The sequence below is a fragment of the Malania oleifera genome, chromosome 5, assembly GCF_029873635.1.
Source record: "Malania oleifera isolate guangnan ecotype guangnan chromosome 5, ASM2987363v1, whole genome shotgun sequence".
NCBI classification, from domain to species: domain Eukaryota; kingdom Viridiplantae; phylum Streptophyta; class Magnoliopsida; order Santalales; family Ximeniaceae; genus Malania; species Malania oleifera.
Genome location: NC_080421.1, coordinates 58,264,563 through 58,289,009, shown reverse-complemented (window position 1 = coordinate 58,289,009; position 24,447 = coordinate 58,264,563).

Here is a 24,447-nt window from a genome sequence, read left to right as displayed (position 1 = left end):
TTGCATAGAAAGACCCTATGATTGCGTAATACTGCTGATGTAGTTTAACCTAGGAAAAAGTTTTTAAATACCCAATTCACCCCCCTCTTGGGGATACACCAAAGCCAACAGTATTCTCAAAAAATAATTTTATCAATTATTATCTCCTTAACTACTATATAGTCTACGCGAAGATTTCAATAGTAAACCAGACTACACAATATTAAAAATACATACAACAAATCAATATCATTAAGATTATGCTCAATCCACAACATAATTTATACTATAACTTGAATAAGTGATATATCAACACAATAAAATTCCCATCAAATTAAATCAATATTATATTTGTAACTACTTCAGAGTTCAATCAATAAAAATATTCACAACATTCACAGTACATACAAATCAAAGTAAATGTTTTTGGAAAGATAAAAAGTTAAGGTAGAAAATGACACATAATCTTTTGCAAGGTTCCGCAACTCTGTCTACATCCTTTCCTTAAGCAACCCGCTATGAGGATTCACTAATCCCTCCTTCAATAGGGGGAGACATTTCTCTTCTTTAGTAGGTGAAGAAGCCTCTTAAACAAAAACAATCCTTCCTCTTGTCAACAACTCAATCACATAATCATTAGATTTTCACAAACAAATAAGAATGGATTTGTAGAAAGATAACTCTCCAACCAGAGTGAATTCGTAAACAATAAGCACTATAATAGTCTCAAAAGATATTTGCTAAGAAGCTCAAAGAGATTGGCTATGTTTTCTTGGTATTGAAAGCTTTGAACTTTGAAGAACAACTTAGAAAAAAAATTTCAGCAAGAACGACGTAAGAGATGATTTTTCAATGTAAATCAATATGTTCTGGTTGTCCTAACATGATTAGGGTTGGCTATATATAGCTAGGTTCATATTACAACCGTTTGTACATGTTTTGGTAACATTATATTTGAAAATTGAAAAGATTTCTTGTCATTTGTTAAACTTATCACAGCACTTTGGTCGACAAAACTGCCAGTTCAATCATTCGAACCAATTAAGTTATGAATTTCAAACTGGCAGTAGCCATTTGGTCGACTGAACTCTAAGTTCGATCACCCAAACTTAACTTTGTTTGGAGCTTTACAATGGTAGTAGCTATACAGTCGACAGAACCTTTGGTTTGGTCGCCTGAGCTCTCTAATGCCAGACTAGTTTTTTCAGACTCCTACACTCGGTAGGCTGAGCATTAGCCTCAAGCGCCCAAACATCTTGAAATTCAATATTCTTTATATTTTTTATTCCAAAAATTATTTTTAACCTTTTGAAATAGCATTTGGACTTTGCAAAAATATTTTTTAAGTATTTAAAAGGTATCTAGGTCTAAGAAATTATCCTAAGAACTTCATAATAAACATCAATTAAGATGTACGACATGAAACCTATTTTACAATGCACATGATACATCTAGGTCTTCTTGTCCTTAAGCTTGATCTTTATCCAATATTTTCTTCAGTAGCCATCTCTCATTTACTATTGTGCTTCATGGCTTTCCATTATTCATCTTTCATTGCACTTTTAAACTGTAATACCTATAAATACACTTGATAGCACAATTAGATGCCTCGGTTGTCTTTTTAGCCCATCAATGTCAATCTAGAGAGATGATCAGCCACCAGGTTGTCAACTCCTTTCTTGTCCTTAATGGTGATGTTGAACTCTTGAAGTAGTAAAATTCAACAAATTAAGCATGGTTTCACATCTTTCTTAGCCAAAAAAAATACTTCAACGCAAAATGGCCAGTGAAAAATAACAACAAGAGAACCAACAAGCTCGAAATTTATCAAGTGCAAAGACCACAACAAGCAATTCTTTTTCAGTAGTGATGTACTTATTCTGGGCATCATTTAAGGTCCTATTGGCATAGTAAATCATAGAAGACATGTTATTCACATGTTGGACCAAACAATCCTTATGGCATAGTCACTTGCATTAGTCATGATTTCAAGGGGAGGTCCCACCTTAGGGGTTGCAAAATAGGGGCAGTGGTAAGTAATTCCTTAAGGGTATCAAAAGCTTCTTGGCGCTCATTGGACCAACCGAATTCAACATTATGCTTTAAAAGAGTGCACAAAGGTTTTGAAATAAAACTAAACCCCTTAATAAATTGCCTATAATAGCCAACATTGCCAAGAAAAGAATGAATATCTTTAATTGTCCTAGGGATAGAGAGTTTAGATATTAGTTCATTTTTTTCCTTATTAACCTTTATACCTTCATAATAAACTATATGACCTAAAACAGTGCTATGAGTAACTATAAATTTGCATTTCTTCAATTAAGCAAAAGATTTTTTTTCTATGCATCTTTGCAGAACACATGCCAGATTATGTAAGCAACTCTCAAAAGATTTTCCAAAAAAAGAGAAATCATCCATGAATGCTTCAAAAATATCCTCAATTGTATCAGGAAAAATACTCATTATGCATCTATGAAAAGTAGCTGAAGCATTACACAAACGAAAAGGCATTCTGGTGAAAGCAAAAGTGCCAAAAAAAGAGGTGAGGGTGGTATTCTCTTAGTCCTCAGGTGCTATAGAAATTTGGTAATAACCAGAAAGTCTATCCAAGAAATAGTAAATTGCATTACTAGCCACACATTCTAAATTTTGGTCACAAAATGGTAAAGGAAAATGATCTTTCCTACTAGATGAATTATATTTTCGATAATCAATACATGTCCTCCAGCTAGTGACCATCCTAGTTGGAATTAATTCATTTTTCTCATTTTTGACAATCGTCAAACTAGAATTTTTTGGGTACCACTTGAGTTGGACTTACCCACTTGCTTTTTGAGATAGGGTAAATGATACCCACTACGAGCAGCTTGAGCACTTCTTTTTTTACAACCTTTTTCATAGTTGGGTTGAGCCTACATTAAAAATCTCTAACTAATCTAGCATCATCGTCAAGATGGTTTTTGTGGGTACAAAAAGCAGCATCGATACCCTTGATGTAGGTTATTGTCCACCCAATTGCACCTCGATGCTTTCGTAAGACTTACTGCTATTGGGCTTCATATTTCTGAATTAACTTCGATGAAATTACCATAGGGAAAGGGCCTTCTTTAGGACCATGAAAGACATATTTTAAATCTTTAGGGAGTGGCTTCAATTATTGCTAGAGAACTTCTTCCTTTGAATATTTAAGTATGTCCGGTGGTGGTAGAGTCTCAAATGCATCTGCAACTTGTACCTTATGTGGTGAAGAAAAATATACAAAATAGTTCAAAGCTTAAAGGAAATCTTGATTAGCATGGCCAATTTTCTCATTAAGTAGAAATTCAAATGTTTGAAAAATAAACTCATCATCAAAGAAATGAAGAGTTGAACAATCAATTTTTGTTGGTGTTGAAACCTTTACAACATTCAAGTTACTTGTTTCATCAAAATGACTCGGCATTTTACAAGCATTGAAAACATTTAACTCAAGTCCCATGTTCCTAAAAGTAAGCTTCAGAATGCCACTTCTATAGTTGTTCAAAGCATTTAACATAGCAAAAAATGGTCTTCCAAAGTTGATAGGAGCTTGAGAATTGTTGCCATTTGACTGTTGCATATCTGGAGAGGTGCAATTGGTTGACTTGATTGTCCTTGATCATTTCTCCATGAAAAATTAGAGTGATTCTGCCATGCTGGAGTATAAGTGTTTAACATTGGTCGATTCTGAGAATGACCCACCCTGATACATCAACAACTTGGGACATTCTAAAGTTTTACGACTTGTATCAGCACACGGAGAACACACTTCATAAGCTTTATTTATTGCCTTCCCTTTTTCCAACTCCATATGTAACGACCCAAGGAATAATGATATTCAAATAATAAAAAGAAAGGGAAATGGAACCCGAAAACAGAAGGAGGAACTCGACGACATTTTATCAAGGCCTCGTTGACGAACACAGGGGATTCGTCGACGAGGGTATAAGAGGACCTCGTCGATGAAGGCAAGATTCATCGATGAGTAAATACTGAGAGAGGTTTGGGGCAATATGAATTTTATCGACGAGGAGTGGGTTTTGTCAACGAAATTATTAAAGGACTCGTCGACGAGATGACATGGCTCGTCAACGAATCCAGCCCTATAAATAGTGAAAAACTTATATTTTTTATGGAAATTCAGCGCAGAACCCTCTTTTTTTTGTCCCATTCAGTTCCCTCTCCTTTTTTCTTCGATTTCGGGCCAGATTTTCACCGGTTCGACGATCTGAAGCCACCATGACGCTCTTGGGAAAGTTCTCTGCAAGTCTACTGGAGCAAATCGTCGGTGGGGCTGAGGTGGAAACCATCCCAAATCCAGGGTAAGGCTTTTTACTCAGTATTTGGTTATTTGACAGTTGTGGAAAGTGTTATAGGCGTAAAAATACTGAACTTTAGTTATGGGGAATGCTGTTTCCAGGGTGTTGAGTTAAGAATCCTGCGGGTGCAAGACAGATTTTCTTAGGGGCTTTTCAAGAATTAGGTAAGGAGATAAACTAAGCTAGTATTTTATGAAAAATATGTATATTGTTATAGTATTCGATTTTAGGAAAATAAATATATTTATATATGATTTATATTTGGGAAAATGCTATTGAAAGTGATGATATGTTAAATATGCGGAAAACCTGTTAGTGTGGCATGAGTAGAAATTGTTATGAAATATATTTCTGGGAATGTGTTAATGATATTGATTTTTATACTGGAAAATCGGCGTATGGGCCAAGATTTTGATATATTTACCGGTGTACGGGCCAAGCTATGTGTATGATTTGCCGGCGTACGGGCCGAGCTATGGAAATGATTTGCCAGTGTACGAGTTGTGCTATGATTTGTCGGTGTACAGGCTGAGCTATGGTAAACTATGTAATACCGGCGTATGGGCCAATGATTTTCATGATATACGTATATATGCAAAATGATATGATTGATTTGATAATAATGATATAAAATATCCATGTATCATAGTTTCAGTATATGTTATATGATATCAGAACCTGGTTGGTTTGGTCTAGGCTAGCACTTGCACAGTACCATTGCTATGTGTTCATGGTCTTCATGATCATGATATTTGTGTTAACGCCACTGTACGGAGTGGTGTGGGATTGGATGGTCGATGTGGTTTTTAAGAAGTGTGTGAGCGCCCTTGGTGTACGGACCAGGTCTGGCAGACCCATCACACTTACAGACTGTACTTTTGACTTGGCAGTGGTCGGCCAACCATTGTCAGGTCCCGCCTTCGAGCCAAACAACCCAGTCATGTGGGGGTAATACATGATAACAACCAACTAACCTACCAAGAATGTTTTTGTATTATTATTATATGGGATGATATATGTTTATGAAAATGCAGTATGTTCTACCATGTTTTGATGATATATATGTTTTGCCAGATCTAACATAACAATTTATTGAATATGTTTTGTATGGTATATGTATAACAAGGAATACTCATATTGCCACACACTGGTATTAGTTTATTTCCCTTACTGAATAGTGTCTCACACCAAAATTTTATAAACTTTTTAGGAGCCCTAGATAGGAGAGTGGGAAAAGCCCCGCTGATCTAGTGTTGTTTATCTGCTCTCTTTGAAGGGTAAGTGTTAGTAGGGACAGTTGGATTTTGTGAGAAATGTCCCTAGATTTTGTTTTTGGGATGTATATACTAAAATATAGTGGATATAGTGACTCTGGTATTTATGGTAATGTGATGGATGTTTTCGTATTTATATTATTGTGATTGTATGTTTCCTTCTGCTTAAGCTTCTACTATATGTTTTGATATAACCCTGGTACCCATGGGTCCAGGTGGGCTATGATCTACCGAGTTTTGTGATTTTGTAATATGAAAAATATATATATGAGGAAATTAAGTAGGCTGTCACACCATAACATCCAACCTTTTAGTGATTGCAGCCAGACGTGCCTAAACATCAATGTCATCTTTTAGTTCATATCACCCTCCACCAATTATTGCGCTCAATGGCTAAGCTGTAATTGGTTTCCTGTTAATCATTGTAGTCCACTGCTGAGTATTTTTAGCTAAATAATCAAGAAAATTGAATGCTTCATTAGGCTTCATATTGAAGAATTCCCCAATACACATTGTATGAACAAATTGCTTCGATTCAGGAGTCCAAGCAGCGTGGAAATAATTCACCAATCGCCATAACTCAAACTCATGATAAGGACACATGTTGACTAGCTCTTTAAATCTTTCCCAGCTTGCATGAAATGTCTCATTAGCTCTCTATATGGATTGGTTAAACAACACCTTAGCTTTGTTTTCCAATGAAAAAGGAAAAAGATGCAATCTAATTAGCTCATCAGTGACAGCCCTATTCATGAATGTAAGGCAAGCATGTTCAAAATCAGTTAAGTGCTGATATGGATTTTCAGATTCCATTCCATGAAGCTAAGGTATCATAGACATCATACCATACTTGATATTAAAATTCTGTGCATTCTCAGGCAATATGATGTAAAATGGTTGCATGGTTCGTGTGGGCTATAAGTATTCCTTAAGTGTCTATGAGCTTGTTCAACCAAGACGTCAAAAAAAGAAAGAAAGAAAGGATTTTCTAAATCAATATTAGAACTAAAATTAAGGCTATAAATTAATCCAATACTTGACACACTACTACTTGGACTACTATTCACACGATACAACCTATTTGTGACCTCCCTAGCCCACGACATCAAACATAAGTGCTAAAATATAAAATAATTCAAAAAAAAAAAAAAAAAGGTTGAATAAATTGCAATAACATAATAATAAAACAAGCAGGTGAATAGCACAAAAAAGAGTCACAAGGCAAGAATATCATACCCATAATGAGTGCAACACGAAATTAAACACAAAAAACTAAAGAAATAAATTAAAAGAAACGATAATAGAAAATTTTGAATTAAGCTAACTATTCCATGGCAACAGTGCCAAAAATTTGATTCACTAAAAATGTTTAAAGAATGACTCCTAAGTATAAGTTTCACCAAGTAGTACTAGGGGAGCCTCTAAGTCATTTCCTTACGGAACGGTTTTCTTAAATCTCAAATTTAACTACTATAAAAAATAAAGGAGAGTTATGTCCTACTACTATTTATAACACTATTCACAAAGAAAGTGGGCTCTTGGGCATAACCGAAATTGGTTTGTTCTTCTTTTGTATGAAGTGGTAAAATGAATACTAAGTAAGCTAAAGAAAATTTAAATGCAGTGGGTTATTGAACTTAAGGAAAACAACTATGTAACAAATTAGAATTTATGCTCCAATGCACCTTGGCACTAACATTACTTTTTTTCCCATAAATTAGAGGAGTTTGCGGACGTGTGTTGAATGAATTATGGTTATATTTGCTCAAGCAGCTAAACCAAGATCATCGTCATCATCTAATTCAACTATTCCCAACAATAAATAGAAAATCATAATGACTATGCTTTAACGGGCATTTTTTCAAACACCTTATGCATAACTTGCAACCAAGCTAGGTTCCACTCTTTTGTGATTCAAACCAGCCCAAAAACATTACTCTAGGTAGAATTTGCAACAAAGAACATGTGCAAAAGAGTAAAAAACAATAGGTCTTGAACAATTTACAGCAGAATCCACAATCATAAATCTAAAGAAAACACAAATAATTGCAGAAATATAAGCTACTAAAGTAAGATTGGAAAATCAAATAGAGCACAGAGTGGGTTCGAATTCAGCTAGAAACTCTTTGATTCCGAACCCAAACAAAACCATAAATGGAAGGATGGAGATGCAAGGAAGCTTCAGGCACTGTTGTTCGGCTGGGAGTAGTCTACAAAGAAGAGGACTTGGGCGCGTCCTTGGTTCCGAACCCCAAACTAAAATCAAAAGTGCAAGGTTGAAGGTGCTGTAAGAATTTGGGCGCTGAGAGTTCGGCTAGGAGCAGCCTGCAAACAGCCAAGGCCACCGATTCTGCTCCTCCCATTTCCTTTTCTCCCCTAACCGAGATTCCCTCCAACCATTCGGTCACATGCTTCTCCGATTCTCTTTTCTCCCCCTGGCCGAGATTCCCTCCAGTCGATTGGGGCACATGAGCAGTTGATCTCCAATTTCCCTGAAATCTTGCAAGGAGCTGCTACTATTTGGACATGGACATTTGCTTTTGGGGACTTGAAGTAAATTTTTCTGCCTTTTTAATGTGATAAGAAAAGTTAAATGGCAAAACTATATTTGTGGAAAATAAGATAAAATGATCATGTCAATTTAAGCATTAAACTATGTTTCAAGATCACACAAGTGTTGAACATTTTATAACTAGTTTAAGCCAAGAAAGTAAAGGAAAACACAACTGTTTCTTAAGACCTATATTTAAACATGTTGTTTCTCTTCATAGCCTAAGTTCATCAATTACTAGTGAGAAAAATTGTGATTGATGTGAATTAATGGGCAAAATGACTGCAATATCATGGCTCAATCAGTACCAACATAAAGATCTTCCATATCTTTGTTTTCAACTAGTAGTTGAACTTGCAATGCCATTTCTCTCTAGCCTTGCGCTTACTTTTAAAATGTCTCGGCACTTTTCTTTTCCAAGATTTTCTAATTGCGACTTGGCAGTGGCTATATCAATATTGAAATGGTACTATATTAGGAAGGCATTGGCTAAATCTTTCCATCCCTGTACCTTACTCCTATCTAATGAGGTGTACCATTATAAGGTTGGTCTAGTGAGACTTTCATAGAACATATATATTAAAAGCTTATGATCTTTTGCATGCATCACCATCTTTCTCACATTGATATGCAAGTGGGTTTTAGGAGTTCGGTTCCATTATACGGGTAAAAATTTGGCGTTTCAAATTTAGTTTGCATGTTCAGGTCTATGAATAAGCACAACTCTTTAAAATAACTCTCTCCATAATCTTGCATACCTCTTCAGTCGTTCTTCTATATAGGCCATTCGATCATTTACTGAAAATTATCTCCTATCTAATCTTTTTGAATTGATGCCAAAAGGGGGAGGAATTGAGAGTTTGATCTCCCAATTGGTTTTCCATTGAAGAAGAAGCAGCATGGTTCACTATGACCTTTCCTTTCACCAAGGCTAGCAATTCTACCAAGACTTTGTATTAAGCTTTGATCCTCTTATCAAAAGATCCCTTACCCAACTACACTTCTTAAGTACTCACATCCTTAGTCTTGGAAAGGGTAATGATGGGGTCATATGCAATGGGGTGATCTCTCCTTAAGCATGGAATTTTGCCTTTAATGTAAGCAAAGACACGAAGAACATACAAAGATAAAAAAAAATGAAGTTAGATATTCACATGCTACAAACATAATTACAAAATGGGAAGCATTGCTTTATAAGGTAGCACCATCATTTGAGTTCTTAAATTCGTTGTCCATGTGAGGGTTTTCACCCTATGGGAATTAGACTAATTTTGCTTCATGAAACCAAAAATAGGGATTTCACTACTAAATTTTCTGAATCACTTATATAGTTTATTCAAGATGTGACCTCCAAACTAATAGCCTAACGATTAGCAAAAATGTGTTTAGCTCTTAGTGTCCTAGAAAAATGGGGTTGTATGATTCATTGGGTTGCTTATGAAGGTTCTATCCAAGGATATAATGGATACAAGGATGCTAGTTCAAAATTGTAGCTCTATCTTGAAAATTTAAAGGCTTTAAGTCTGTCCTTCTTATTGCCATTACTAGTTAGCAAGGTTCCTAATCCTTTGTCATTAAAGACATTAGGAAGAAAGGGTTTGATCTGTGTAAGGGGATTTTATAGGACCCATATAGAGGACGATTCCTATGGATGTATCCTCTCTTAATTCTAGTAGATAGAAGTCCGAGTATAATACTAATGCACTATTATTGATCAATGTGGGTAGGAGCTATCACAATCAACATAAAGCAATATGAGCAAAACAACTCAATTCACACAACAATTGATACGCCACAAAATGACAACAACCAAACATAATAGACTCAAAAACACCAAGAGTACTACAAGACATATAAAGTAGACAACAATCAAAATTAAAGCAACACACACAAGGAGTAGCTCGACTCTCTAAGTGCCCCCGACGAAGTTACCAAGCTGTCAACATTATATTCTATATGGGGTGGCCAATGAATAGGAGTTGTTTAGCAATACCTATATAATAAAAATGAGTAAAAAAAATAAAGACTCTACAAAGATTACACGAATTACTAAAAAGCGGAGGCACCATCTTTATTATTTTAAAGTTAAAACAAAGAAAATATCTCTAAGAGATCTACGAATCAAAGCAAAGGGTTCGTGAGTACATTTGTGCATAAATAAAGTGGTTAAACAACCATTCTGAAGGAGGTCAATAAACTAGCACCCCTATTTGAAAGTAATGGTGTAGTCCCAAGAGGGGGGTGAATTGGGTATTTTAAAATCTGTACACATGGAAGCTTGGTTTATTTTAACACTTATTTATCACGTCTCCTTTAAATAGTTCAATCACCATGAAAATCTATTTAGTGAATGGCTAGACCAGTCAACAATTCTAAATATAAAATCAAATCTCAATATTAGCAATATTCTTAACAAATTAATCTCAATACCAATATGATCAATCACAAAAATTTATACTTGTATTTAAATAGTTAATCAACCAATAACAACCAATCCTGGCAAATTAAATTTGATATGAATATGTAACTACAGCGGATTAATATTGGCAATAGGATATTTAACCATACAAAGATTACTCTTGTATTTGAACTATGAATCAACCAAAATTAAACAATATCAAACAATCCCAATAGATTTAGATCAAGTTCGAATTTTAGCTACAACGGTGTTTGTTCACAATGGATATTTAAATCATTAAAAAAAGCATCCACAAATTAAAGTAAGAATTCATACCATTCCCAACTCAATAACTCATTCGAACAGATGAATAATATAAGTGCGAGAAATTAAAAAGATAATGGAAAGAAGAACACTGAGATTTTTTACAAGGTTCGGCAACGTGCCTACACCCTTGCCTCAAGCAACACGCTATGAGGATTTCACTAACTCTCTCCGTTCAATAGGTGGAGTACCTATCTCCCTTGAGTAGGTGGAGCATCTCTCTCCATTCAATAGGTGGAGATCCTTCTCTAGCAAGAACACCCCTCTTGCTAGGCCGATTTTATCCCCAAATCGATAGTTTGTAAACAAGTTACAATAGCAGATTTTTCGTACAAGAAAAACTCTCTCAAATGAGTGGATTTGTACACATTAAAATCACTAATATACTCTAAACAATAAGATGCTATGAAGCTCAACATTATTTCTAGGGTTTTTTGGATTGAAAGATTAGAAATCAAGAGCAAACACTAGAATATATTTTTAGCAATTGAAGAACGGCGCACAACAGCTATAGGAAGATAAAATCTATATGATTTTGTGCGAATAGGTTACCCTAACATGATTAGGGTTGCCATTAAATACACGGGTTTGAAATCTGACCATTTTCCCAAAGTTAGGAAACAATATCTTTTGAAAATGGAAAGAAGTCACGATGTTCGTAACTTAAATTGTGAACTTTAGTCGCTTGAACTGATTGGTCGATCACTCGAACTTATTGCCAAACCTTGACTTCAATCACCTGAACCTGTTTGATCGCCTGGACGTCTAGTTTGGTTGCCTGAGCCAACACTATCTTGGCTTTTATCAATGGCAGTACAACTTCGGTCAACAGAACCAAGTGTTCGGTCGTCCAAACTCACTGTTGCCAGAACAATTTGTTTAGATTCTTGTGAAATTCAATATTCTTTATTTCAAAACTCTTTTGTATTCTTTTAAAAAATATTTTGACTTTGAAAAGATATTTTACGAGTTATTGAAATAGGTCTCTAAGTTAAATTTGTTTATCCTTTGAGCTTCATAAACAATCGTAAAATTGAGAAGTACTTACATGAGACTTCTAATATAATTAACAAAAAAATTAAATTCTAAGTCTTCATGTCATAAAGTTTAAAATTCATCCAAGCTTTATCCAATCTTCATTTAGCTTTTATTCATCATGCCTTTTAAGCTTTAAATAAGATCCATTGTGTTTGTGAGTTATGTAACCTGTAAATTCACTTCAAGTACAATTAGAGTCCTTTGTTTGTTATCATCAAAACCAAGATTAAGCCTTGTTAGGCCACCTCCTCTTTGATGATGACAAATAAGGAGCAAAATAAGGTTGCCTTGAAAAGGCTTCCCCTCACAATAAGCATAATAACAATGAACATATATGAAAATAGTTCCTTAATACATATACCTATTGTTCCATAAATAAATAATTTATATATATATATATATATATATATATATATATATATATTGTTCTTTATCTTTCTTTTGACGTATGAACATATATGAAAATAGTACCCCCAATATGTTGTTCTTCCCTAGTTCATAGTATATATATTGTTTTCATGACATATCAACATATTTATATGTTTTGCTAGTTCTCCCCTTTTGGACATCAGCAAAATGGATATTCACTAAAAACGTACGTAGCAAAACATGAGTTCATATAGCATGCAATTCTCAAAGATTACAATCAACAGAAAATCATAAGCAAGCATTCAATACCCAGTATATAGACAGAAGTAGTATCACTAAAGTAGAACACATAATTATTTTAGATAAAACATATAGCAAATAACATCACATGTTAAAGCTGTTTTTAAAACCTAAAAAAAAAAAAATCAAGTATAATTAGAATTTCAATGTTCCAAAGAAAATTTTAAACAACAACTCTCATCTAATCTTCCTCAGTAGCATTGTCACTGGATGAGCTTTCTTCCTTCTTATTATCGTCGTCCTCTTCACTCAAACTCACTGCCATGGGATCTTTCCCTTTGGATGAGGAAGCACCACCCATGTTGCTTTCATTACGGACGAGCCGCTGATTAAAGGAACTAAAATTGGATTGGAATGTCTGCTGAAGTGCATTAAATTTAGATTCTATATCTGCATAAATAGCACTATATTGTGCATCCATATCCCGACGATAATCTAAAAACCTAACAGGAGGATTAGTAGCAGCACCAAAATGAGCTGGTGGTGCTTCATGGGGTGGATCATTTCTTTGTTCATGTTCATATCCCTCTTCCATTTGTACATTTACATTATCTCTCAGAGGTAGACAATGTTTTGGAATCCAACCAAGTGTACTAGAAAACTCATATCCCATTAGCTTTATGGTGGTCGATAAGAATTGATCTGAGGTTTTCCTTTTAACAAAGAGGGTTCAAGAATGAGCTAGACCCAAGTACTCCAAAAATGAGGTTCAAAATCCCTCCATAAGGGAGTATAACCCATCTAGTCTCTTCTTAAGTGATCATCCATTTTAGTATAAGGGTAGGAAGATCCAAACGCTTGCCTTTATAAATACACCACATAAAAAAACAGTCTAGAAAGGAGATATGGTCTCTAGACCCACTCTTAGGTAGAATGTTATACTTTATAAGCAAGTGTATGATATTTTCCTCAAGATTTAATTGCCTATACAAAGGAGGATGACAAAATTGAGTTGGTGGATTAGTTAAGACTATAGGCAAAAAGGCATGAGGGTTAAACCCTTGGTCCATAATGCAGGATTGTTCTAGGTTTGGACATTCAAACTCCCCAAACTGAATGCAAAATCTCTTAGCTATTGTTTGTGGGGTTAGTGCAATAGCTTTGTTCATGAATTGGGTCGTGTATATATTTCCCTCCTTTCCTAAATTTGCATAAAATAAGCACGCTAGGTTTCAAAAAACCCATTTAGGTTGATAATTGATAAAAAGATCCAAACCTAAAATAGCAAATAGTCGAAGAATATTGGGAATATTTGTTTCCATAAAGTGCATATCTAGAACCTTACCAAGAATAGGTTCTATGGAGCTAAGATGTTCATTGTAGATCTTCTTTGCTCCTGGAGCCAAGAGCCAATGTGTGATTTGCTCAGTGTCATCGTGACCTGAAGGCGTGTTTTTTTGAGCAACTTGCTTCGCTTTTGGCATGATTTCGAACGTAAGGAGTAGAGAAACCTGAGAAATCTGAGTAGAAACAACAAGATCTAGGTTTAGATCTGAATTTTTGGACCAAAAAAGAGTGGGAGAAGCTTTGAAGGGGGTAGGACACAGCTTTGGGAGAGAGAGGAAGAGGGTTCGGGTGGCTAGAGATCTAAAAAGTTAGGGTTATTTGTGAAAAATAGCTTTTATATCTGCGAAATTCGGTCGCCCACACTTCATGTTTGGTCACCCAGGCTTCATGTTCAGTTGCTCGAACTTATACTGGAGATTAAAAAACTTAAACATAGTAAGCGTTCGGTCGCCTGACCAATACCCTTCGGTTACCCGAAGTGTTGAAATTTTTGAGTAACTTAAAATTTAGTCCAGAAGCACTCAAATTAATGAACACTTTCCTTTTAAACTATTTCCCAAGCATGCAATAAGCCTAATTCATGTCTTATTGTTTTGAAATGGTCCTCTTGAAGAGGTTTTATGAAAATATTAGTCAATTGTTCATCTGTGCTCACAAATTCAAGAGTGATATCTTCCTTTTGTATATGATCTCTAAGGAAATGATGTCTTATGTAAATTTGCCTAGTCCTTGAGTTAGATATTGGATTTTTGGACATATTGATGGCACTAATTTTATCACATTTTATAGGCACAACCTCATATTCCAAAGTATAGCCCTTAAATTTTTGCATCATATACAATGCTTGAGCTTAATAACTTCCAGCGGCTACATACTCAGTGTTGACTTTTTGATTCCAATCCTTGTTTTGATGCTGACAAAGCACAAGTTTCTTATGTGTGTACTTAGCATGTGAACAAGTTCATAATTCAGATCACACATAAAATTTAGGAGACATGGAAGCCAGGAGGAACATAAAGCTCATATAGGCTAGTGAATTCCATGAAGAAGTGAAGAGCAAAAAGAAGAAGAATACAAATGTTTTATTTTGTAATTGCATTTAGTCCTTTTATATTTTTGGGTTGTAGTAATGCATCTCATGCATGGTACGGTTGGATACTCAGATGACCATAGACAGACCTTAGGGCACCCAACACTTTTACGAAAAATCCTTTTTCATAAAAACAAAAATCATACCAAAAGGATTTAAATCATCTTGGGTCAAAATGGGACAAAAATTAGGTTTTTAACTGTCCTCCGTTGACCGACTCTTCACCTTTTAAAACACCTTAGCCGACCGAACATGCCTTTAGGGCAAAATTGTATTTTTGGTCATGTTTGGCTGACCAACCCCAAATTGAACTAAAATGCCCAGCCGACCGACCTAAAAAAATTGACCAAAGTCAAAGGCTCAGCCGACCTATCACTATAGTTCAAAACGGCCTCAGCCGACCAACCTTTGATGCCCAACAGACCAACTTTAGCCCTCCCTGATCGAACCTATGAAGGTTCGAAAATTGCCTTTGGCTCGGCCGATTGGCACCTTCCACAATTGACCGAACCCCTAGAGAAAGTCAAATTTTCTATGTAAGGTCAACCAACCAATGCTAGCACTGGTCGACCAAACCTCTCGGGTCAAGAAAAATTTTCGATGCTAAACGTTATTAATTTTTTAATTAAATATTTCTAAAATGACGAGCGTGTCCCTCAACAGTCATATTTTTCAAACATCTATATATATACCCCTACATTAGCTCAATTAGTAACTTTGATTAACCAAATTTTCTCTCTAATATTTTTAGGCTACTTTTTAATTAAAGTTCCCCCAACTACATTTTCCTTGCAAATTTTTCTTTGGGACAAAATTTTTAACTTAATCTCCAAATCTCTTCACTTATTCTTAGAAAGTTTATTTTGAAGAGAGCATTTTATTTTGGGCATTCATTTTTATTCAAAGTATAATACTCTCATCCATTCATTATTTTTGAAAATCATTCTAAGAGTAATCTTTGATCTTTTCCCACATTATTTTCTTGATAAAAATCTTTGGGAAACTCTTTGTTGCATGCAAATCTTGCACATCCATTGCAAGATTCATAAGCTCATATTCTTTATGGGAAAATTATTTTTGAGCATAAACCCAAGCTTCCCTTAAACTATTTTTTCTATATATCATTTTTGGGAAAGTTATTTGAGAGTTTAAGATCTTTGAAGCTTTTCATTGCATACTCCATTTTTATTTAAAGATCATATATTTGCAAATACCCTAGGTTCTCTTGTCTCTTGAAAAATGTTTTAGGGAGAAAATTTTATTAGGTTTTAAATCTTTGAAGCATCTATTATATAAATCATATTTCAAAGATTGAGAATATTACTTTGAGAAAAACACCTTTACTCTCTTGAGCATATTTCATATCATACGAGAGTGCATTTTAAGAGCTTTATTGTTATACATCTCTACTTATGTTTAGAAGCATCTTTATCGTACAAAAGGTTTTCATTGTAATAGTTTGGTTCAGCTCGTAAATTGAACTGGGGAGTCTCTGCACCATAAAGGAGACCAGTTGGGTTCAACTCGTTAATTGAACTAGGGAGTCTTTTGTAACGACCTGCTATTTATTCAACTTTTTTTTTTTCCATAAGTATCATCTGTCTGAAATAGTACTGAAAATAACTCAGGCTCTAAAGAGTATTGAAGAAACTCTGTCTGTCATACATAACTAAGTAGTGGCACACAAAATTAGGAATTGCTATATACAATACAAAACTAGAAAACTATAGAGCTCTGAAATTTAATTATAACACAAAATACCTAGTGAAAACACCCCAAAACAATCTACTGCAAATCACTAGCATAAAAAATACACCTACCCTTCCAACTAGGGCAGCTAAAGACAATTTCTAATCGCGAGTCTGATATGCTCACCTAGTAAGATCCCCTGAAAAATAATAAGTCACTGGTATGAGACAATGCTCAATAAGTGGAAATATGCTATTACTAGTGTGTGGCGGCTGAGTTAGTCATTGAAAATACTGAAATAATACTGTAATCTAAGAAAACTGGTAAACTGAACAAAATATATATCTGTCATGTAATCTTTAAAATATTACTGTGTATTTGAGTTTGCTATCTGAAGGTACTGCTAATATAATAGTATAAACTATTGTTGTGTGATATATCTGTACATAGGAACTTCTACTATACCCTGGGATCTGTATATCATGATGTATCCCCTCATGATAGGGTTGTGCATCCCGTAGGCTGGACTTACTCTAGTTGGCTCTCCAGGTAAGTCAATCTCTATCATCCACCAATTTGTAATGATCTATGAAGATCCTAGCCCACTGCTATCACTGCGGGCTATCTCAAACATCTATCATCGTCTAACTGGCTACCTCAACCTAGCATGCTGAGGATACTGTAAATCTCTCCTAGCATGGTTAGACGCATTTCACATGCTATCTGAGTCATGTGGTTGCACGTGTGTGAAACTAGCAACGGTACCGTGCTTTGCTATATATATATATATATATATATCTGTCTGTAATTTCCATAGGGATCTGATATCGTGTAATACTGTTTACATATATAAATATATATTCATCATACTGCTTTTAACATGATTTCAAAAACAACCATAACACTATAATTCTGAGTTGTATTATCTGAGATATCTGACTGAAATATATATATATATATATATACATATTGTCTGTCTGTAACATCTGTGTTTTCTGTTTGTATTATCTATAATATTTGTATAAAATATCTGTATATAATATCTGTATACTCTATATATAATATCTGTAATCTCTGTATATAATATCTGTATACTCTGTACATAATATCTATAATCTCTGTATATAATATCTGCTGTAGCATCTTGATGCTATCACTATTTAATCTGTCTGAATAAACTGTCTGAGTATTATGGTTTAGAAATCATGTTTTTCTCTGGGAAATATTGTAAGTCTCATTCATTGCTAATAATCTAAAATATCTAAATATCTGTATAATTGTAATATTATAAAATCTATATATATTGTACTCTAATAAACTCATGCCACACATTTGAGTAAACACAATCTCATGCTTGATTTCTGTATTCTGCTATAATAATAATATTCATAATTCTCTGGAAAGATAATCTGATCTGCATGCTTATAAATACATATTCATAATATTTTGTATGCGTATTAAAACTACTAGCATAGCATATTTCCCTTACCTTAAATCTGAAAAGCCTCTACTAAATTCTGGCCCTATACCCGCAGGGTTCCCAACTCAACATCCTGAAAACAATATACCCCAAGACAAAATATTAGTATTTTTATGTATACAACACTTCTTATAACTGTAGGGAAAGCAGATTCTAAATAAAACACCTTACCCTGAATTTGGGATGAATTTCAAATTAACTTTCCCCACAATTTGGTCCGGCAGACTTGCAGAGAACATTGCTAGGAGTTTCGTGATGGCCTCAGATCCTCAATATGATGAGAAATGGGGCTAGGATAGAAGAGAGAATGGGAGGGGGTCATAAGAGAGAGAGAGAGAGAGAGAGAAGGGTTTCTGCACTGAAGATTTGATTAAAAATCTGAGTTTAAGCTATTTATAGGGCTGAATTCGTTGACGAGACACGTCACCTCGTTGACGTGTCCTGTAGAAAGTTCATTGACAAACCCGCACCCTTGTCGATGAGTTTTAGTCTGACTTAAATCCTCTCTTGAAATCCTCTCGTCGACGAGATCCTGATGATCCCTCATTGACGAAACCCCTGTGTTCGTTGACGAGTCCTATGGGAATTTCTTGGGTTATTACATTCTCCCCTCCTTATAAAATTTCGTCCTCAAAATTTACTATCTGTATTATCTTTTATCATCCCATAAAAACAAATGCTACTTATTTTATTACTTACCCTCACTTATGGTGGAGGAATACCATGGTTACATTCTATGTTTTGAGAGATTACACATATAAAACTAAAAAACTATCTACTAACTAAATCCATATGTGTACCTGCAAAAGAAACTTATCTGGTATCTCTGTCTAATCTGCTCCTCGAGCTCCCAAGAAGCTTCCTCTATAGCAAGATTTTTCCACAAAACTCTCACTAACTAAATTTCTTTTGTACGTAATTCTTGTGTCTTTCTGTCTAATATCTATACTGGTGCTTCTTCATAAGCTAATGAATCCTTGAGTTCTATCTCCGCATAGCTGATGATGTGGGACAGGTCTGGGACGTATTTCCTCAATATAGCAATGTGAAACTCATGTATTCTAGATAAAACTAGTGGCAAAGCTAGCCTATAGGCAACTTACCCTATTCTTTCTAGTATCAACTTGCCCATCTTCCCAAATCTCATAATCCCTCTTATAGGAGCTACTTTCAAAATACTCGATCTCCTATTTTAAACTCTAACTCCCGGCGATGAGTATCTGCATAACTTTTTTGCTGGCTCTATGCAGTACTGATTCTTTATTTAATTAGTCAGACCTTGTCACATGCCTGTTGAACAATCTCTGGACCCAAAATTCACCTCTGGTCTACCTCATCCCAGAAGAGAGGAGAACGACATCTCTTGCTATACAGTACATCATATGGAGCGATGTCGATACTAGACTGGTAGCTGTTATTATAGGAAAATTCAACTAGTGGTAGAAACTGGGTCCAGCTACCCCCAAAGTCCAGCACGCATGCACGAAGCATATCTTGTATGTTCTGAATTGTCCTCTCAGTACGACCATCTGCCTCAGGATGGAAAGTTGTACTAAATGCTAACTGTGTACCCATAGCCTCCTAAAAGCTTTTCTTGAATTGTAAAGTAAACTGAGGATCCCAATTTGAGACTATGGATACCGGTACACCATGGACGTGAACTATCTCCTGAACATATATCTTTGTTAGTCTATCCATGGAATAGCCAAGTTTAATAGGGATAAAATGGGCAGTCTTTGTCAAACGATCAACAACTACACAAATTGTATTCAATCCCTGCCGCACTGGTGGTAACCCTGTAACAAAATCCATGGAAACGTGGTCCCACTTCCACTCTGGAATAAACAATGGCTGCAACTGTCCTTCTAGTCTCTAGTGCTCTGCCTTAACCTGCTGGCATGTCAAGAACTGTTGTACCAATTTGGCAATTTCTCTTTTCATCCCACTCTATGAAAGGTACTCTCGCAAATCCCTATACATTTTAGTATTGCTAGGATGGACTGTGTATAGTGATATGTGAGCCTCCTCAAATATAGTTCTCCTGATTTTGGTGTCAGCCGGAACACATAGCCTAGTACGGAAATGCAAGGCTCCTTCATCTGATATGCTGAACTCCTCTCCCTAACCATCCCTCACTCTAGCCATAACCTCTGCCAACTCTACATCATCACCCTGAGCTACTTTAATTTTCTCATATAGGTAGGCTATACAACTAGGCTGGCAACAAAAGCTTGTGGACTATCTTCTACCAATTCTATGCTGAGCCTCACCAAATCCATCATGATCGGGTGCTGAATCTCTATGGCTGCTAGTATTGGTTCTACTGATTTTTTGCTTAGAGCATCTACTATTACATTCGCTTTCCTTAGGTGGTAACTAATAGTATGGTCATAATCTTTGATAAGTTCTAACCACCTTCTTTGTCTCATGTTCAATTCTATCTAGGTGAAGAAATATTTCAAACTCTTGTGATCCGTGAAGATTTCGCATTTCCCACCATATAGATAATGCCTCTAGATTTTAAGAGCGTACACCACTGCAACTAATTCCAAATCATGCACAGGGTAATTCTTCTTATATTCTTTAAGCTGTTTAGAAGCATATGCAATGACCCTACCATGTTGCATTAATATGCACCCAAGTCCCTTCAGGGACGCATCACTGTATATCACAAACCATCCTCTCATGATGGAATAGCCAATATTGAGGTTGTAATCAACCTCTGCTTCAACTCCTGGAAGATTTGCTCACAGTTATTAGTCCATTCAAACCTTACCTTTTTCCTCATAAGTTGCATCAACGGACCTAACAAACTAGAAAGACCATCCACGAAGCGCCGATAATAGCCTGCTAAGCCCAGAAAACTCCTAACCTTTTGAACATTTCTAGGCCTCATCCAATTTACCATTGCCTCTATCTTACTCAGATCGATAGATATAAATTCCTCAAAGATCACATGGCCGAGAAAAGAAACCTATTTCAACCATTCTTCACATTTTTTGAACTTTGCATATAACCTTCTCTCTCTCACTATTTGCAATACCAGCCTCAAATGATGCTCGTGCTCTTCAAAACTCCTATAGTGGACCAGTATATCATCAATAAATACAACTATGAACCGGTCTAAGTACTGATGGAACACTCGGCTAATTAAATCCATAAATGCTGCTGGTGCATTAGTCAACCCAAATGGCAACACCAAGAACTCGTAATGCCCATATCTCATATGAAATGCCATTTTTGAGATGTCCTTTACTCTCACTTTCACCTGTTGGTAACCTGACCGTAGGTCGATTTTAGAATAAACCTAGGTCCTCTGGAGCTGATCAAACAAATCGTCAATCCTGGGAAGACGACATTTATTATTAATTGTCAATTTATTTATCTCTCTGTAATTGATACACATCCTCATGGTTCCATCTTTTTTTTTTTCAAAAATAAGACTAGTGCTCCTCAGGGCGACACGTTGGGCTTGATAAATCCCTTATCTAGTAATTCTTGCAATTAATCTTTTAATTCTTTTAACTCGGCTAGGGCCATTCGATAAAGAGCTTTAGATACTGGCGCTGATCCCAGTAGAAGATCAACTATAAACTCAACTTCACGGTTTGGTGGCAAACTAGGTAATTCCTCTAGAAATACATCTAAAAATTCTCTAACTATAGGAACATCAACTTGTTTCAATTCTTCTCTCGATGATTCCTCAATGTAAGCAACAAATCCCTGACAGCCTTTTTGGATCAGTTTTCTTACCTAAATAGCTGATGCAAGATGAGGTGAAGAACGTACGTGTGAACCAAGAAATCTGTATTCTGGCTCGTGTGGAGATCTGAAAATTACTTCTTTTGAATGACAATCAATACTAGCATAATTTTTTGCAAACCAGTCTATTGGCCTTACAAGGTTTAACATCCTATTTTGATGCTAACAAACAATTGGAACTTAACATATTTGATTGAGTGATGATATTTCAGATCTTACATATGTGAAATCAAGGTCAAGTACTCACAAGGATCAATTGAAGCTTATATTTCAAAGGAACATGATCATATGAAGCTTAAAGAATACTTAAAGGAATGGATGACATATTAAAGCTTGACGAATATGAGAGGAAGAACTCAATGAAAATCTTGAAGTATCTTAAAGCTTCAAATTGAAAAGACCAAAGCATGGAGACTCAAAGTTTTCAAGAATAACAAAAAGTTTAGAAGTCTTCATGTAAGTGCTTTAATATTTAAATATCTTTTGAAATATTGTTGGAGCTCTTTAAGGGATGTTATATGGACTTAGAGACCATTTAAAATACCTTGGAAAATGGTTTTATGAAAGATAAAAACATATGAGTGAAACTAAATTTGAAAAATCAAAAAGAAAAACCAGTCAATGGTCTGTCCAGCCGACTGACTTAACAAAGGTAAAATCACCTAGCCGACAGACCCAAAATGTACTATGTCTCGCCAACCAACAGACAATTTCTAGAAAAAATTTCTGGGAGACAGAATGGTATCAGTTGCCTGTCCAGCCAACTAACCCTATGATTTTTTGAACTACTCAGTCACCTGTCCAGTCGACTGACTCCACGGGTTGTATTTTTAAAACTCCAACGGGAAGATTTCAAAAATTGGTTTTTCAAAATATGAACATTGCAGAAACTTGGGAAACACTCAAAGTCACTTGGGGAACAAGGAAACTAAGCCTAGAATGCCTATAAATACTTCCTTAATCTCAAGATTTCAAATAGACAAGCAATTACACAACACACTTGTATCAAATCTCTCAACCTCTTTCAAAGCTTTGAATTGCTCAAACTTTTGCTGAAGTAAGATCATCTGAATTTCTGTTGAAATACCAACCCAAGGTTCTCATACTGAATTTTATCAAAGCACAAAGGAACCCTTGGTGAATTCTACTCTTGAGCTTCAATTCTATTTCTTTGTGGTATTTAAATTATTGAAGTACCTAGAGCTGAAATTGTACTAATCTACTCTATTCTGAGAGTGCTTTGTATGCAGTATTTTCTTCATATTTTGTGTAGTTCTTGGACGGTTTGAGGTGTTCAAATCATTGGCAAAGCAAGGGGATATTGCTTAGAGAGGCGGGCTCTTGCCTAGTTAAGGAGTGACCGAGTAAGGGGATATCGCTTGGAGAAGGCAGGCTCTAGCCTTAACAAAGGAGTGTGTAAAGGTTTGTTCTACCCATTAACGGAACAGGTTTAGTGAATCCTTTGGTGGTTTTGTCAAAGGAGAGGATGTAGGTTGTGTTGAAGCCGAACCTCGTAAAATCTTGTGTTCCTCCCTCTTTCCCTTACTCTTTACTTTCAGTACATATACAATTGCATGGATGGTTTAATTGATAAACATACAAACTACGTAATTTGGAAGTTAAATAAACTTAAGGTTCAATTTTGATTTGGGATTGTAGAAACCGAAAGGGAGTACGTTGGTTGAACCATTCTTTGTGGAAACCATATGGGAGTACGTTACTTGGCTAAACATCCCAAAGATAAATTAACTTAAGAGTTTATTTGAATTCTGAAGTTTGGAAAGAGTAATTGGATTTTATATTGAACATCATATTGAAGAAGAAATTTCATATATATAGGGATTTGTTCAAAACTCACATTCACCACAGGGCTAAAAACATCAAAAGCTGAAAGTTACATATATTATATTGATTGTGATTGGATGGTATAAAGATTTTTTTTTATATTCCAAGAGTCTTAAATCTTGAATGATTTCATCAATCTAATAGTGCTGTAGTGAACTTATATTTGATAAATAAATTGTGGTTGTGTTGGTTTGGAAATTGTGATTAATTGTTTGATTGTTTTTACTTTCAAAGTGTGGTTGAAGATTGAATGTTTATTTGCGTTTAACTATGTTGTTGATTGATTGTTCAAAAGAAATCAAGTTCTTGTTTGATTGAAAAAATAAATAAACAAGTCAAAGAATTGGTTAAATATTAAAAGAAGTTAAGGACTTTAAAAGAATTAAAGAGAGTTTTAAAAAGCCAATTCACCCCCCTCTTGGGAAGCTATTCCTAATTTCAATTGGTATCAAAGTGGGGTCATAACAAGTCCTAACAAGAAGTTATAAAAATATCTATAGGCCTCCTACCTTTTGTGGTTTGAACTACACGTTTTGGAAAAAGGGAATGCAAATCTATCTCCAAACGATGAATTGGAAAGTATGGGAAGTTGTTATAGATGGAGATCAAATTCCCACTAAGATAGTAGATGGAAAACAAGTCCCAAAAGAGAAGAAAGATATGACCGATCAAGATTATAAAATGATCCAAACAAATTCAAGTGCTATAAATGCTTTATATT